The sequence below is a fragment of the Vigna umbellata genome, chromosome 4, assembly GCF_029865625.1.
Source record: "Vigna umbellata cultivar VRB3 chromosome 4, Vumbellata_1.0, whole genome shotgun sequence".
Lineage (NCBI taxonomy): Eukaryota > Viridiplantae > Streptophyta > Magnoliopsida > Fabales > Fabaceae > Vigna > Vigna umbellata.
In genome coordinates, this window is record NC_142168.1 from 50,667,819 (window position 1) to 50,682,729 (window position 14,911).

Genomic DNA, 14,911 nt, shown 5'->3' on the forward strand with positions numbered 1-14,911 from the left:
ATTTTTTTCGTAGGACTTTATGCCTCGGTTCCCTCTGAACCGAGGCAGTATGTCCCCCTCTACTACCTCGGTTGTAACCTTAACCGAGGCAGTAGAGTCTTTTTTTGTTTGTTTTTTCATCCGTCAGCCTTTCTGCTTCGGGTGTGACCTTAACCGAGGCCATAGGGGGCTTTTCTACTTCGGTTGTGACCTCAGCCGAGGCATATTCCCCTGTTTTTTTAAATGAGGTCTGTTTTTGCTACATTTCCAACTATAGAAACATACATGCATATATATTTACAGCCAGAATAGTCTAGAATAATCTAGAAACGTATATTTTGAATGAAAATTATATTAAAACATAAATACATTCAATGGAATCATAAATCAACTTCTTATAAGCATAAATCAATCCAATGTAATCATAAATCAAGTTTGAAGCATAAATCGATGCAATGTACAAAGTTAAACTAATAATAATGTAGAAAAGCATAAAACAACTTAGAAACATAAACTTAGAACTTACTATATCCTAATATCTACTACATACTATTATATAATTGAATTACATATTTAGCCAGTGCTTTCCTCACGAGTTGAAGTGACTTCCCTGGAATTGGAGCAGTCCTATTGAATCTCTACATAAAACACAATGATTTCAATTAGTGTATATGAAATCTAAACTATCGAGAAAATAAAATTCAAACCTAAATATTACCGTTTTCCATCCTCTGGTGTAATGTGCACGAATAATGGTCATCATCCAAAACATGACGTAGTAACCATATTCATATGACTCCGTTTGTCTATTACAATACAATATATCATCATAATTATAAAATGTTAAGTAACACCATTTGAATGGAACCAAATGTAACAAAGTATAGACTACAATACCAAACCTTAAGGGCAACCCATGCAAGCTTTTTAGCTGTAGCAGTTGATAACGGTTGAAAAACCGTTATTTTTATACTTAATTTTGACATTAAAAACAACCTTTATGACTTAGAAACTAGCTTGAAATCATGCTTTTGCTTAAGTTTTGGAAATAAGAGAGTTGGATGGGTTTTAGGTTTGCTTGTTGATCACTCATAAGGTTGTTGCATCTGTTGTGTATTCTTTGTTATGTGAGCACCATAATTGAAGCTTGATTGGCTTTGACATCATCTATCTTGATTGATCTTTCTATGATGAGCAAACATGACTGATTTACTTGTCTAGATAAAAATGTTTTTTTTGATGTGCTAGACCATTGTAGTTTGACTATGTTATTTAAGCCATATTTTGTTTTGCTTGAGGACAAGCAAAGTTTCAAGTTTGGGGTTGTGATAACGGTTGAAAAACTGATATTTTTATACTTAATTTTGATATTAAAAACACCCTTGCTGACTTAGAAATTTGCTTTAACTCATGCTTTTTCTTAAGTTTTGGAAAATAGAGAGTTAGATGGCTTTTATGCTTGATTTTTCTTGTTTTGGCAGGAATTAAAATGAATTAGATGAAAGAAGTTGAAGTAGTAAGGAGCTGGACTCAGGAAAGGAACTAAAATTGCACAAAAAGAAGAGTCGCATTCACTGCTCAGCATAATTTTTACCGTTGAGCGACGTTCTGAAGCACTGCAGTCACCGTTGAGGGCCAAAAGTTCAGCTGAGTGTCATTCTGAAGAAACGCATTTACCGTTGAGCGCCAAAAGTGCCGCTAAGTGTCAAAAGTGTCGTTGAGCGCTATTTAATTGGGCTTGGGCCTATTTTCTGTAATTCTTAATAAACTATATTAGGGTTTAGTCGACCTAGGGTTTTATCTTTCATTCTTTCATTGCTTTTCACCCCTTGGAGGCGGATTTTGGAAGCTCCTTTCTTCAAATTCTAGGGTTTTATCTTTCATTCTTTCATTGTTTTTCATCTAGTTTCACCATGTCTATAGTGAACTAAACCTTTATTGTTGTTGGGGAACCGATGTAATCCTTTGAAACTCTCATGTATTGAATTGATTCTTGATTTTATTTGCTTTGCTTCATTAATTGTTAGGGTTTTTCTTCTATTCAATTGCATGATCATGGATGTTATTTATATGGACACATATAGGTACATCTAGAACTGAGGAAATTCTCCCAAGAGAAATATTACCTAGACATAGGGATAGGAGGATTGGTTGCCTTTAAGCTTCTGTGCGAATGTAATGCATGAATAATTGATAGGGAGACAAGACAATTTAAACTAGTGATTAGGTGTAGGCTTTCTTCACCGAGACATCGGGTTTAAGGTAAATTAGAAAGTAACATTAACATTAATGAAGAAAGATGAATTCTTGAATACATGAGAGTGGATAGGATAAATCGGAAACCCCAACAACATCATCATTCCATATTTACATCAATCTGTTTTGCTTCTTTCAATCCAATTAATCAAACACTTGCATTCATGTTTATTTTCCACAATTCAAACACAATGATTTCTTTTACTAATTTAATCAACAAATCACTTAACTATTTAGGCCGTGAGTCCTTTGGGAAACGATACTTGGTCTTACTATTTTATTATTACTTGATACGATTCGGTACACTTGCCGAGTGTTAACAGCAATAGATCTCCCAGATAACATCATATGTGTTGCAAGGGAACTATTAAAAAAAATTGATTTAGCATACATTTATATAACAAAGAAAGTTGAAACATTGAGGTTCTTACCAATCTACTACATGTCTAAGAGGTTGGGAGGAGACTTGTGCAATGAACAAAACCAAACAGCAGTGTTCTCCGGTATGGAGATCACAAGTAGCTGCCAATGACACTTGAAATTGGTAATAACTTAATTGTCATATACCAAAATTAATAAATGAAACTTTAAAGTTAACAAACTTCACTTACCCAAGTATATAAGGAAGAAAATATATCTCCTTCCCCATTCCAAAGCAGGTGGTGATGTATGTTTGGATATCATCAAATTTATTTCTTTCATGAGTCATAGAGGGGTCAATGAACTCATATACATCGTTGAACGCCTTCTTGTTACTAACATCAAACATATACCTAAAATGAAGAAATAATCTGATATAAGTGACTTCATAAAAAAGAATTATATAAAAAGGTTTTCATAAACTTACATCATCCACAATTGAATGAGTGTAATATTAATTTCTTCTCTCACTGACGCAAGCTCCCTAACATCTTGTTGATACAAGTACAATGGGATCTGAGCTTCTCTTCCAAATGTAGTAGAATCCCAATGTACAATCAACGGCGCATCTGAAATGATTTTAGCAAGTTCGTCTAACGCACCAAGAAGGTCGTCCTCAGATAAATGAGTCTTCTTCGGGGTAGGACTTCCCTCTTGACCTATCTGCTGTTACATGAAAAAATGGTTATGTTATGACGCCAATTAGAAGTAAATATTAAAATTGAGAAGTATATAGTACGAGTATTTACCAGGGGATCAGATACATCACCAAACAAATTTATTGTCGTTTTAAATGGATGGTTGTCAATAATATGAAGATTATTTAGATTCTCTTCTTTATCTTCAATTTGTCTTTTTCCTTGAAGAGCAACATACCAATGGTCAGACGTAGGATCTTTGACATCAAAAGCCTGACTTGCTTGATATGCCATGATAAACGGTTCGTCTCCATAACTAACCTTTCGAAAATCAACAAGTGTCATACCAGATTCATCTATTTTGACACCACTCTTATTGTTGACCCACTTACATTTGAAGAGTGCAACGGAAAACTTAGTGTAATCAACCTCCCATATCTGTTCAATTCTACCATAATATCTCATGGATCCAATTACAGGATTTTGATCTTTGGATGTGGAAAATTGTAGCGACTCAGCTTCTAGACTGACGCCACTATTTTGTATTGTGCTTTTATCATCCAAAGTCATTGTATAGAATGTGAAATTATTAATTTCGTAGCCTGTACAACATACAACGTCAAACTTCAAACCATTTGCTAGCCACAACAAAGTCTCAAAGGACCGTCATTCTTTCAAAACTTCAGATTTGAACTAAGACAAGAATGTTCTATTATGCTCCATCAACTGCCATTTCAATGATTGTCTTGGATACTTGTCCCTTACAACGGCTTTGTGTGCTTCCAAAAATGGGATCACTTCATCTGTGTTGTTTAATATGTACAGATGTGCTTGCATTAATTCTTCACAACTTTTTGTCACCACATTCACACCTCAGATGTTTTTACTTGTAGAATATCTATTCAACCATGATGTCCGAGGAACTCCTATCGGATTTTCTTTACTCATATAATCAGAGCAAAACTCAATACTTTCTTCAGCAATATATCTTTCAATCATTGAACCTTCTGGACGATATTGATTTTTGACGTATCCTTTCAAAATCTTCATATAACGCTCAATAGGGTACATCAATCTTAAGTATACTGGTTCACACAAATTTATTTCTCTGGCCAAATGAACAAGTAAATGCACCATGATGTCAAAAAAGGATGGAGGAATAAACATTTCTAGCTGACACAAGATGATGATAATTTCGCTTTGAAGTTCATCTAACTTTGTAGGATCGATAACTTTACTACAAATTGACGAGAAAAATGAGCACAATCGAGTTATGGTCTGCCTAACTTTTTTGGACAAAATTCCACGAATTGTCACCGGTAACAATTGTTGCATTAAGACGTGGCAATCGTGAGAATTCAGTCCAACAAGCTTTAAGTCCAGCATTGACACTAAGCTCTGGATATTTGAAGAGTATCCTTGTGGTACCTTGATACTCTTTAAACAAAGACGAAAACTTATATTCTCTTGTCTGGACATTGTGTAACATGCAGGGGGAAAATAAGTAGGTTTACCAATCTCTCTTGGTGCCAACTCTTCTCGGATCTTCATGTCAACCAAATCCAAACGCGCATTCACTCCATCTTTTGTTTTTCCCTGAATGTTTAGTAGTGTACCAATCAAGCTATCACAAACATTCTTCTCTACATGCATCACATCTATGCAATGTCTAACATCTAACTTTGACCAATATGGAACATCAAAGAATATTGATTTCTTCTTCCAAGGGGTCGTTACAGAAGACTTCTTGGATGTTTTCCTAAATACATGATGTACTCGATTAACTTTTTCAACAACTTCAAGTCCAGTAAGTGGAATGGGTGCATTGTCTTTCTCTTGTACTCCATTGAATGTTTTCTTTAACCTTCAATATGGATGATTAGATTGTAAAAATTGCCGATGACGCATATACATTGTCTTCCTTCCGTGTTTTAATTGATGAGTTACAGTGTTTTCTTCACATATAGGACATGCTTTATCACCCTTCACATTATACCCCGACAAATTACCGTAAGCTGGAAAGTCATTAATGGTGCAAAATAACATGGCATGCATCATGAAAGTTTCTGAAGCAAAGGCATCAAATATTTCAACCCCATTAACCCACAACAACTTCAAGTCTTCAACTAGTGGCCTGAGATAAACATCTATGTCATTTCCAGGCTGCTTTGGACCAGATATGAACATTGACAACATTATGTACTTTCTTTTCATGCACAATCCAGGAGATAAGTTGTAAATTATCAATATAATGGGCCAACAACTGTAATTTGTACTTAAATTACCAAAAGGATTCATTCCATCAGTAGCTAAGCCAAACCTAAGATTTCTACACTCTTGACCAAATTGGGGGAATTCTTGATCAATATTTTTCCATTGTTTTGAATCAGCTAGATGACGAAGCAACCCATCAGTTGTTCTCTCATCTGCATGCCATCTTAGGTTTTTAGCGTCTTTGGGATTTGCGAACAAACGCTTAAGTCTGGCCACCAGTGGAAGGCACCAAACTACTTTCAAAGCATAACCATTCTTTTCTGTGTGACCACTATCTTTACCGTTGTTCTTTTCCTTGTATCGTGATAACCCACATTTTGGACACTTTGTCAAAACATTATACTCATTCCTATACAATATGCAATCATTTGGACATACATGTATCCATTTATACTCCATACCCATCGGACAAAGAATTTTTTTTGCATCATAATTACGAGTGGGTAATGTATTTTCATCTGGCAGCATTTCATTCAACAACGAAAATAATTCTGTAAAATTCTTATCAGTCCATCCATTGCTCGCCTTTAAATTCATGAGCCTTAACACCGTTGACAACCATGCAAACTTAGTTGATTCATACACATATGCTTAGGCAAAAGCTTCTGCGCCAACATCGCGGATCATGTCCTCTAAGTTGTCTTCTTCCGGTCGATCTTCCATATCCATGGTGGAATCATATACATTTTCAGTTGGATGTTGGAAAGTTTGTTGCCTCGTTGGGCCATATCCATGTTGTATAACTTCGTATGAAACCATCATAGATAAGATGTTCCCTAATATCGGTTGCATTCAACTTCCTCCCATTCAAACAGTTCACACAAGGACATCTAAACTTGACTTCATCATAACCACTTGTACTCGCATTACGTTGCGCAAACTCTATAAATTCTTCTACCACTCTCTCGTACTCAGTGCTGATGCGTGGTAAATTAATTCACCCTCGATCCGTACGCATGTTTACTAAAATTGTTTACACAATTCAATAATCTTGAATGATCACTTTAATAGTGTTTGTATTCAAGGTGTGACCCTATCCCATTCAAGAAGATTCACTTTTTTTAGTTTATTAAACATATCAATTTTAAACAACATATCTAAAATTTCACGAAATTTTGTCAGCATTTCGCATTGGTGTTCAGGTTACACGAAATGAAAGTGATTATAAATCACAATCAAATATGCACCCAAAGATCAATACAAAACACAACTGCAAGATTTCATGAAATTTAAGACACATATATTAAAATTGATAAGTATTAATAAACTATGAAAAAGTTATTACACTTCTTAAACTATCCAACCGGACAATTCAAGATTAAATACTTGTAAATTATTATTACTATCTCCTTTCTATTCATTTGTAAAAGTACATTTGTTAAAAAAAAGGGAGATAGTCAATAATTTTTGTATTGAATCTCAAACAGCAAACTAAGGCTAATGCACAACAACAATATATATATTCAAACACACAAATAATTACATATGCAACATACAATATATTCACGTAAACAATATATTGAAGCAAACAAATAATTACATGTTCATATTAAAAGGAAAATTTTAAGAATATGAACCTGGGAGCGTCAAAGTCGGTCAACTATTGAGAATAATATCTCACCAAATGTTCGCATATAATATCTCACCACAAAAATATAATATCTACACAAAAACAAAGCACACATTAGTTAGTTTTCTTAGGCTAATTATTTGCATTATTAACTGCAGGGAAATTGTTGAATAATATTTTGGGACATTTGGAGGACAATCACACAATTCAATACTCTCCATAAAAGAAGTGTGGACAAGAAGGAGAGCTCGAATTTGGCTGATTTAATACAAAGTCCAGCTGCCACTCACATGGGTTTTATTTTTTATTTCAATTAAAGAGACAGTTTCTTTCTACACTTTTATTTATATATATAAAAAATCTCATTTTAAAAATGACTTCAAAATTGCAGAACTCAAAAATTAAGACTCACTGTATAATTCAAAAAATAGAATGAAAACTTTATTTATATGGAGGTGCAAGAAGAAAATGTCCTAGTTTGATTGGTAGAAAAGTGTGACTAAATTATTATAAATTCTTATATTTGAGTTTGACTTCTTTAAAGTAGTCAAATCTAGTGACAACTCTAAATTTCTTTCCACAATCTTGATCATCATTCATTGTGCACAGAATGGCTCCAAGCAACTCCTCTTCAAACTTTAATTTCATGCATTAGTAATTTATTTGTAACAATATTAGCATTTGGTTGACTAATTTCTTCATAAATCAATAATTCCCTCATTACTCTCTTAAAGTTATTTTTGAAATAATTTATTTTTTCTTGTTTTTCTATAAAATAAAAGGACACCAAAAATAAAATTAAACCTTAGAACAACATCATTTTAATAAAAAGTTTCAGTATATCTCATTTCCACTCTACCAATAGTGCTTCACATAATATCTTTCTTTTCTTTTCCATTTTCTCTTCTCAGCCAAACCTTTTCTTCCAAATTCTCTTCACCCATTATCACCATCAAACCAAGCAAATCAAAAGGTGAGGAAATTAAGTTCAAATAATTAAGCTTAATCTAGAATTACTTTTTGAAATAGCAGAGAACCGAATCAAACTTATGCTACTAAAATCGCATATAGACAATTGAACCAACATTTGAACAACAAACTTATTGCAGAGAAAGAGGAAATTAGTTTTCTTCAAAGGGAGCAAATCATATATCACACATGAAAATGCAAATCATCAACATCATTCTAAAATAACTCACTTCTGTACCCTTTTCTTTTTCTGACAAATGATACAGAATTAGACCCACTAAATGGTCCTGCTATACACAATTTATCCAAAGCTCATAATTGCTTCTGAGGAAAACTTAGGGATACCTTTATCAAAGAAAAGATACACAAAAACTTAAGCGCAGTTAAGCTTCAATGATAACAACCGTGTGCAGGCCTCACGAAAAATATCAGAATAACACAAGTCATAATTATATAGGTTTAATAGGTTCGGAGGTCCCTATATTTGTGGGTTCGTTTCAATTGGGTCCTCTAATTTTGGAAGTGATCAATTTGGTCCCTAATTTAACAAAATTGAGTCAATAATACCCTTTCCGTTAAATGCAATGGACGACATTAACGTTTTAAACATGTGGTATGTTGAAGCATCCTTCAAATAAAACTGTCCAACCTGCAAATAAAAGGATGCCTCAACATGATACATGTTTAAAAAGTTAACGCCGTCCATTACATTTAACGGAAAGGGTATTATTGACTCAATTTTGTTAAATCAGGGACCAAATTGATCACTTTCAAAATTGGAGGACCCAATTGAAACGAACCCACAAATATAAGGACCTCCGAACCTATTAAACCAATTATATAATTAATATATCATCATGCTAACTCACTCTATATATACATATAACAATTTCTTATTTATTTTTCTCTTTCTTTTCTTCATTGCAGAAAAGCATGACAGAGATTTATTTTATTCAATAGTTTATGTATGTCACCCACCGTCAAGGAGTTAGCTTTTCGGTCTTGCGAAAGTTGTCATTTTAAAAAGTTTTCTTCAAAGGGAGCGGTTTTAAAAAAAACTTACCACGAAGAACAAAGTGAAGGGATGAACGCCGTGGAGAAAGCGTTGAAGTCCAGCGGTGCAGGGTGGCGGAGTAGCGACGGCGTTGACTGGAATGGAGGCACGAACGCAACACAGAAATGCAACAACGTAGATGGCGAAACGGAGGCACCAACGCGCATGAGAGGATGCTTTGCTGCATAGAGCAATGAAGGTGCGACTAGGGAAGAAGAAAAACCAGTTTTGCAGGGAGAAGAAAGAGGAACAACAGTAAGGTAAAATGTTTTTACATCCCTGGAAGTAATGTAAAGCAGCCTCTACTACCTCGGTTAATCCAATAAACGAGGCAATAAACCACTATATGCTTCAGTTAACCCAATAACCGATGCCAAAACTCCCAGAAAAAAATCTTATACACCTCAGTTTACCACCTAACCGAAACATAAACAACTTTTTACACCAGCTCTTACTTAACTGATGTCGTATGGTTTGCACAGAAAAGACTTCAACGTTCCATAAATCAGATGTGTCAGTGATGGACAAGACATATTGCCTCGGGTCCCCAATTAACCGAGGCAATATGTTTTATAAGCCTCGGCTCACTATGAACCGAGTCATAAAAGTTTGTCTAATTTACGAATGTGCCACCGTGTTCTAATAGGCTTTGGTTCGGCTAAAAATGAGGCATATTGTGTGATTTTAAATCCAGTTTTTTTACTAGTGAGTTGAGGGCCAACCCTAATCATCCCCAATCGAAGGTCAATCTTGGTCTTCCATATCCAAAGGTTAGCTCAAGTCATCACCCGCCGAAATTCAGCTGAGAATGTCCCAACAAAATTTTGACCGAGTCAGTCTCGACTGAAATTCCACCAAGTCAGCCTTGACCAAAATTCCACACCGAATCAAGTGTTCGAATCGCACAACTGAATGTTCACATGAGGACAAAAACCAAGAGAGGGGTGAATTGATTTACTTAATAAAAATTGTGCCCTTTTAAAATTTTCTCTTTTTATGGATTGATTTCATAACAAATTTATTCGTTTAAAAAAGAACAATAAGGATAAATAATGTAGGGAAAAGACCCTACATCCAGTTCTTAATCTCTCTAAAAAGGATTAACTAATCACTAAAAATAGAAAAACTTACAATAACAAATAGTAGAGTAAAGCTTAGAAAGCAGCTCTTTTGAAGGCACGAACAACACTTTCTTTGACACACAAAGGATGTACAACTTTTCCTAGTCACAACAGATGTACACAATCACTTAGACACACTAAGTGAAAGCTCTCACTTCTACCAACACTAGGCTTTATAAGCCACTTTTCAAAAGCACAAAGAGTTTCTTTACAACACCATACTAAACCTCTAAAATGAATAGTTTGTTCGAAATTTGGTTTAAGCAAAATATATAGACACAATATTTGAAAATTAGGTTAAAAAGTTGAAGAGTCTTTTCACAATTATCATTGAAGATCGATTATCATAAGTGGGAATAATCTGAAGCTATTTCAAAAATTATTTTCTCTTTATGATAATCGTTTACCAAGTGTGATTAACTGGAGTAATAGATTATTAGTTATGATGGTTGATTATTCTAGAGCATTTTTGAAATTAAACTCTTACCTATGTAATCTTATGCAACTAGTTGTGTATTCTTCTAAGTTCAACATATAACCATAAAGGACTTATTATAAAAGCTTAAAAGTAAACAACAAGTCCTCTAACATATTTGCAGTGTTTTGGATTCTTGGACCTTCTTTTTGTCATCATTTAGAAATTCATATCTTCAATTCTTCCCTTATTGCTAACAATGTCCAACAAAAATTTGGCGAAGTCGAGTCCGACAAAAATTTTAGGGAGTTAAGCCTGATTGAAAGTCTATCGTGTTAGCCCCAACCAAAATTTGAACGATTCGACCACGATCGAAATTCGATCTAGTCGACCCTAACCAAAATTTGGTAACGTTAGCCCCGACCCAAATTCGACCGAGTTAGCTCTAATCAAAATTCAACAAAGTAGACCCAGACTGAAATTCGACAGTGTCGACCCTGGCAAGAATTTGGCCGAGTCGATCCAGACCGAAACTCAGTCAAGTAGGGCTCAATCAAAATTCGATTGAGTTTGTCTCGATCAAAATTAGCTGGGATGGTGTCAATGGAAATTTGACTAAGTCAGCCTAGGCAGAAATTTGACCTGATCGATTCAGGATGAGTGAATTGTGGTCAAAATTAAAAATAAAATTGAGTTAACTCTGAGTGAAATTCAATCAAACGGGCTTCGACCAAGCTATATAGGTCAAATGTTGGTTGAGTCGGTTCTGACCGAAGGTCAAGTTGATGAATGCATATTTATACCTTCATTTAACTTTTAATATTGATTTCTTAATTGATTTTTGTGTTTAAAATTTTGTTTTAATCATGATTTATTCTAAGATAACTAAATGAACTTGAGAGGTTAAAAATAATTTTTTAGCTGAATAAATGTTGTTTTATTATTTTGAGTTGTATTGATGCAATTGAAGTTAGGTTTAAGGTCATAAATTATTTAAACTACAAAAAATCAAGTCAAACATTGAATGAAGAAGGTAAGAAAAAAATAAAAAAGTGAAGAAAAATATGACTACTGAAAAACTAATTTAGCTTAACCAAACTTAATTTTGATTAAGCCATGAAGAAGGAATGTCCAACAAAAATTGAACTTTGTGAATTTCTCTATTTTCTTTTTCACAAAAAGAACTTTGATAATTCAATAATCTTTATGATAAAAGATAGTTTGAGACAAATACTTTAGATATTTTATTTGATATTTTGAAATAAATATCTTATTTAATTATATAACAAACATCAAAACATAATAATTTTGAAATCTTTTGAAATATGACAAAATCTTTTTGAATATTTTTAAATCTCCATAAAAATCAAATATATTATAAAGATATTAGATTTATTTAGAAAATAATTGTCGTTGGAGGATATTACGTTATAAGAAGAAAATTACAACTAAAAAGTCCAAAATAAAGCATAATTCAATTTCTATATAATAAATCTTAGAGAAATACATTAGGAGATCTTAGGAACCTCCCAATAACCTTATTTTGTCATATCTATTCTCTTTCACGTCATTTGTCTATATTTTTTCCTTTTATGTTATTTTTAGGTTTCATGTATTAAATTTTTAGGATTGTTTTTTATGTAATTTCTTAACTTGTTGTTACATTTTCTTAATTTAATTTTGAGGTTAAGTGGAATTAGTTTGTTTTTTCTTTTGATCGTTATTTATATTTATTTTTTTTCTTTTAATCAAATAAAAATAATAATTTTTACATTATAATATAGTTAGTATGATATTTAATCTATGTGCAAACTAATTAATTGTCGAAGAGAAATGAGTGGAAAGTATCAAGAATGATGTAATAAAAAAATTTGGTTATATGTTAATATATTTAGAAAATTATTTATAAATTTTTTTTAAAATAATTTAATGTAAAATATAAATTCTCAAAATTATAAATTAAAAGTAAAATAAATTTTAAATTAAGATAAAAAGTGATTATAAAATTTCAGTGAATAAAATATTATATTTGAGTATAAAATATATTATAATAAATTGTAAGAATGTAAATAAATTTATTTTATTTTATTTTAATATAAAACATGTACTAGCAAAATATCAATTTTATTTTATTAATTATTTTAATTTTAATTTTATGATGATAATAAAATATATTTTTAAATATTGAATTATTATTTATATTTTTATATTTTAATTATTGATTTTGTTAGATTAAAAAAATTAATCTTTTATTGTATTTTATTTAGTTTTAATCGATTCCATTTGTTTAATCAATTATGGGTTTCGTTTATAAGTAAAAATAAAAATTAATGAAATATTTATAATAAAGGTTACTTTTTTAGCCTATAAGGATGAAAAGTGTAAGGTAGAATTTGTAAGTGTTTTTTTGTGATTTTCGAGATTTGGGTTTTATTAACCTTGATATTGATTTCTTGTTGTAGATATTTTTATAGAAACTAAAATACTTTCTATGTTTCTCTACTATTAAAATTAAATATTTAAAATTCAAAAATTTATATTGAAATTTTGATAAATTTATTCATAAAAGTAAATAAGGACTTTTTTTTTCTACTTACAATCTGAAAACATTATAATCCAAAATTACTCTCACTAAAAGTGATTCTTTCTATATTTCACAGTCTAAAATCTATTTTAAGATCAAGAAAATATATTTCAGATTATACAATTTAAAAATAGTAATAAATATATATTTAAGATTATACAACCTAACATATATTTATATAGATTTAGAAGGATACTAAAGATTATATAATTTACAGTATGTTTTTCTTATTGTGTTTTGGACTTTATAATTCGGAATATATTTTTGAATCCGAAAACACATTCTTGATCATCTAGTCCGGAAGGTATTATATAAAATACATTATATTTAAATTACTCTTAATAACATTAAATATATGTTTAATAAGTGAATTATGATATTGTCATTAAGATATTTAAATTATTTTAAATAATTTTTATTAATAAATATAATAAACTTAGACAACAAACAAAAAATATTAATATGTATTAGTAAAGATATTATATTATTGTCATTAACAATAATATAATAATATTAATATTAATAATAAAAATCATCATAATATCATAATATAATAATAATAATAATAATAATACCGAATTATACAATTTAGGATAAATTTCCAAATTTAAAAATATATTTTAAATTATGAAATTCAGAAAGTTGTAAATAATATATATTGAGTAATATTATACCATCTAAAATATATTTTTGAATCTGAGTATATATTTAGAAATGTATAATTCACATTAATAAAAATCTGCACAAAACCTTCTCTCATGTTAAACACCAAAAGTGTTTTGGTTGTATGGGCTAAGTCGTACAATGTCTCCACGTCCTCCTCTTCTCGTCTCTCGGTCGTCTGGTTCTCACTCCTTACTTCTCGATTTCCTTCTCTGCATGCGGGTGGGAGACCTGCGAAAGATTCTCCGATGTCAAAGTCAATTTGAGAGTAATGGCGTTTTTCGATAGAACAGTAATAAATGTGCAGTAAATGCAACCTATCTACCACTCACCCTGTATTTGTATTTATAGTTTTTGCTATGGGCATGAGATTAGTGAAAAGTTAATCACGACCCAAATTCAGCCCAATAGCTTTTAACAACTACTTACCTTAATCTAAATCCTAACCTGGTTAATTAGCGATGTGGTCGGCTGGTCTCCCGAATTTTGGTCTTACGACCGGCCGACCCATATAGGCAATCTGGTTAATTGACGATATGATCAGCCGACCTCATATGAGTTGTTGTTCATCCGGATGACAAGCGGCAAGGTTGCATAATTGGATGATCATGGACATACGGACGTCCGGCCTATCACGCCCGACCCCTCCTGATGAAGAGCGGCAAGGTAGCGTGATTGGACCATTATGGTTATGCGGACGTCCGGTCTGTTTGATGCCTGGTCCCTACTGGTACACAAGCCCCCCAAGCCCTAGTATATGCAGTGTATGTAGGGCTTTGAGCGTGGTGTCTGCCCTGATTGTGGGGTAGCGAGGTTCAGTGGACTGGTATTGGGCCGAATCTCATGGGCTTTGGGATCTCGACTTTTCGAATTTGGATTTGGACGGGAAATACACGTGTCGCGTTTGCAGTGGCGAAAGTTGAAGCGGCCTCGCATCTGGAGCGTTGATCGTGCTGGCCTTGGACGGT

At 32.4% G+C, this 14,911-nt stretch overlaps 1 pseudogene; it reads right to left on the reverse strand.

Annotated features, from left to right (window-relative positions):
- Window positions 1-3,212: 3,212 nt before the first annotated feature.
- On the reverse strand, window positions 3,213-6,498 carry LOC148200511 (uncharacterized; annotated as a pseudogene).
- Between the last annotated feature and the right edge of the window lie 8,413 nt (window positions 6,499-14,911).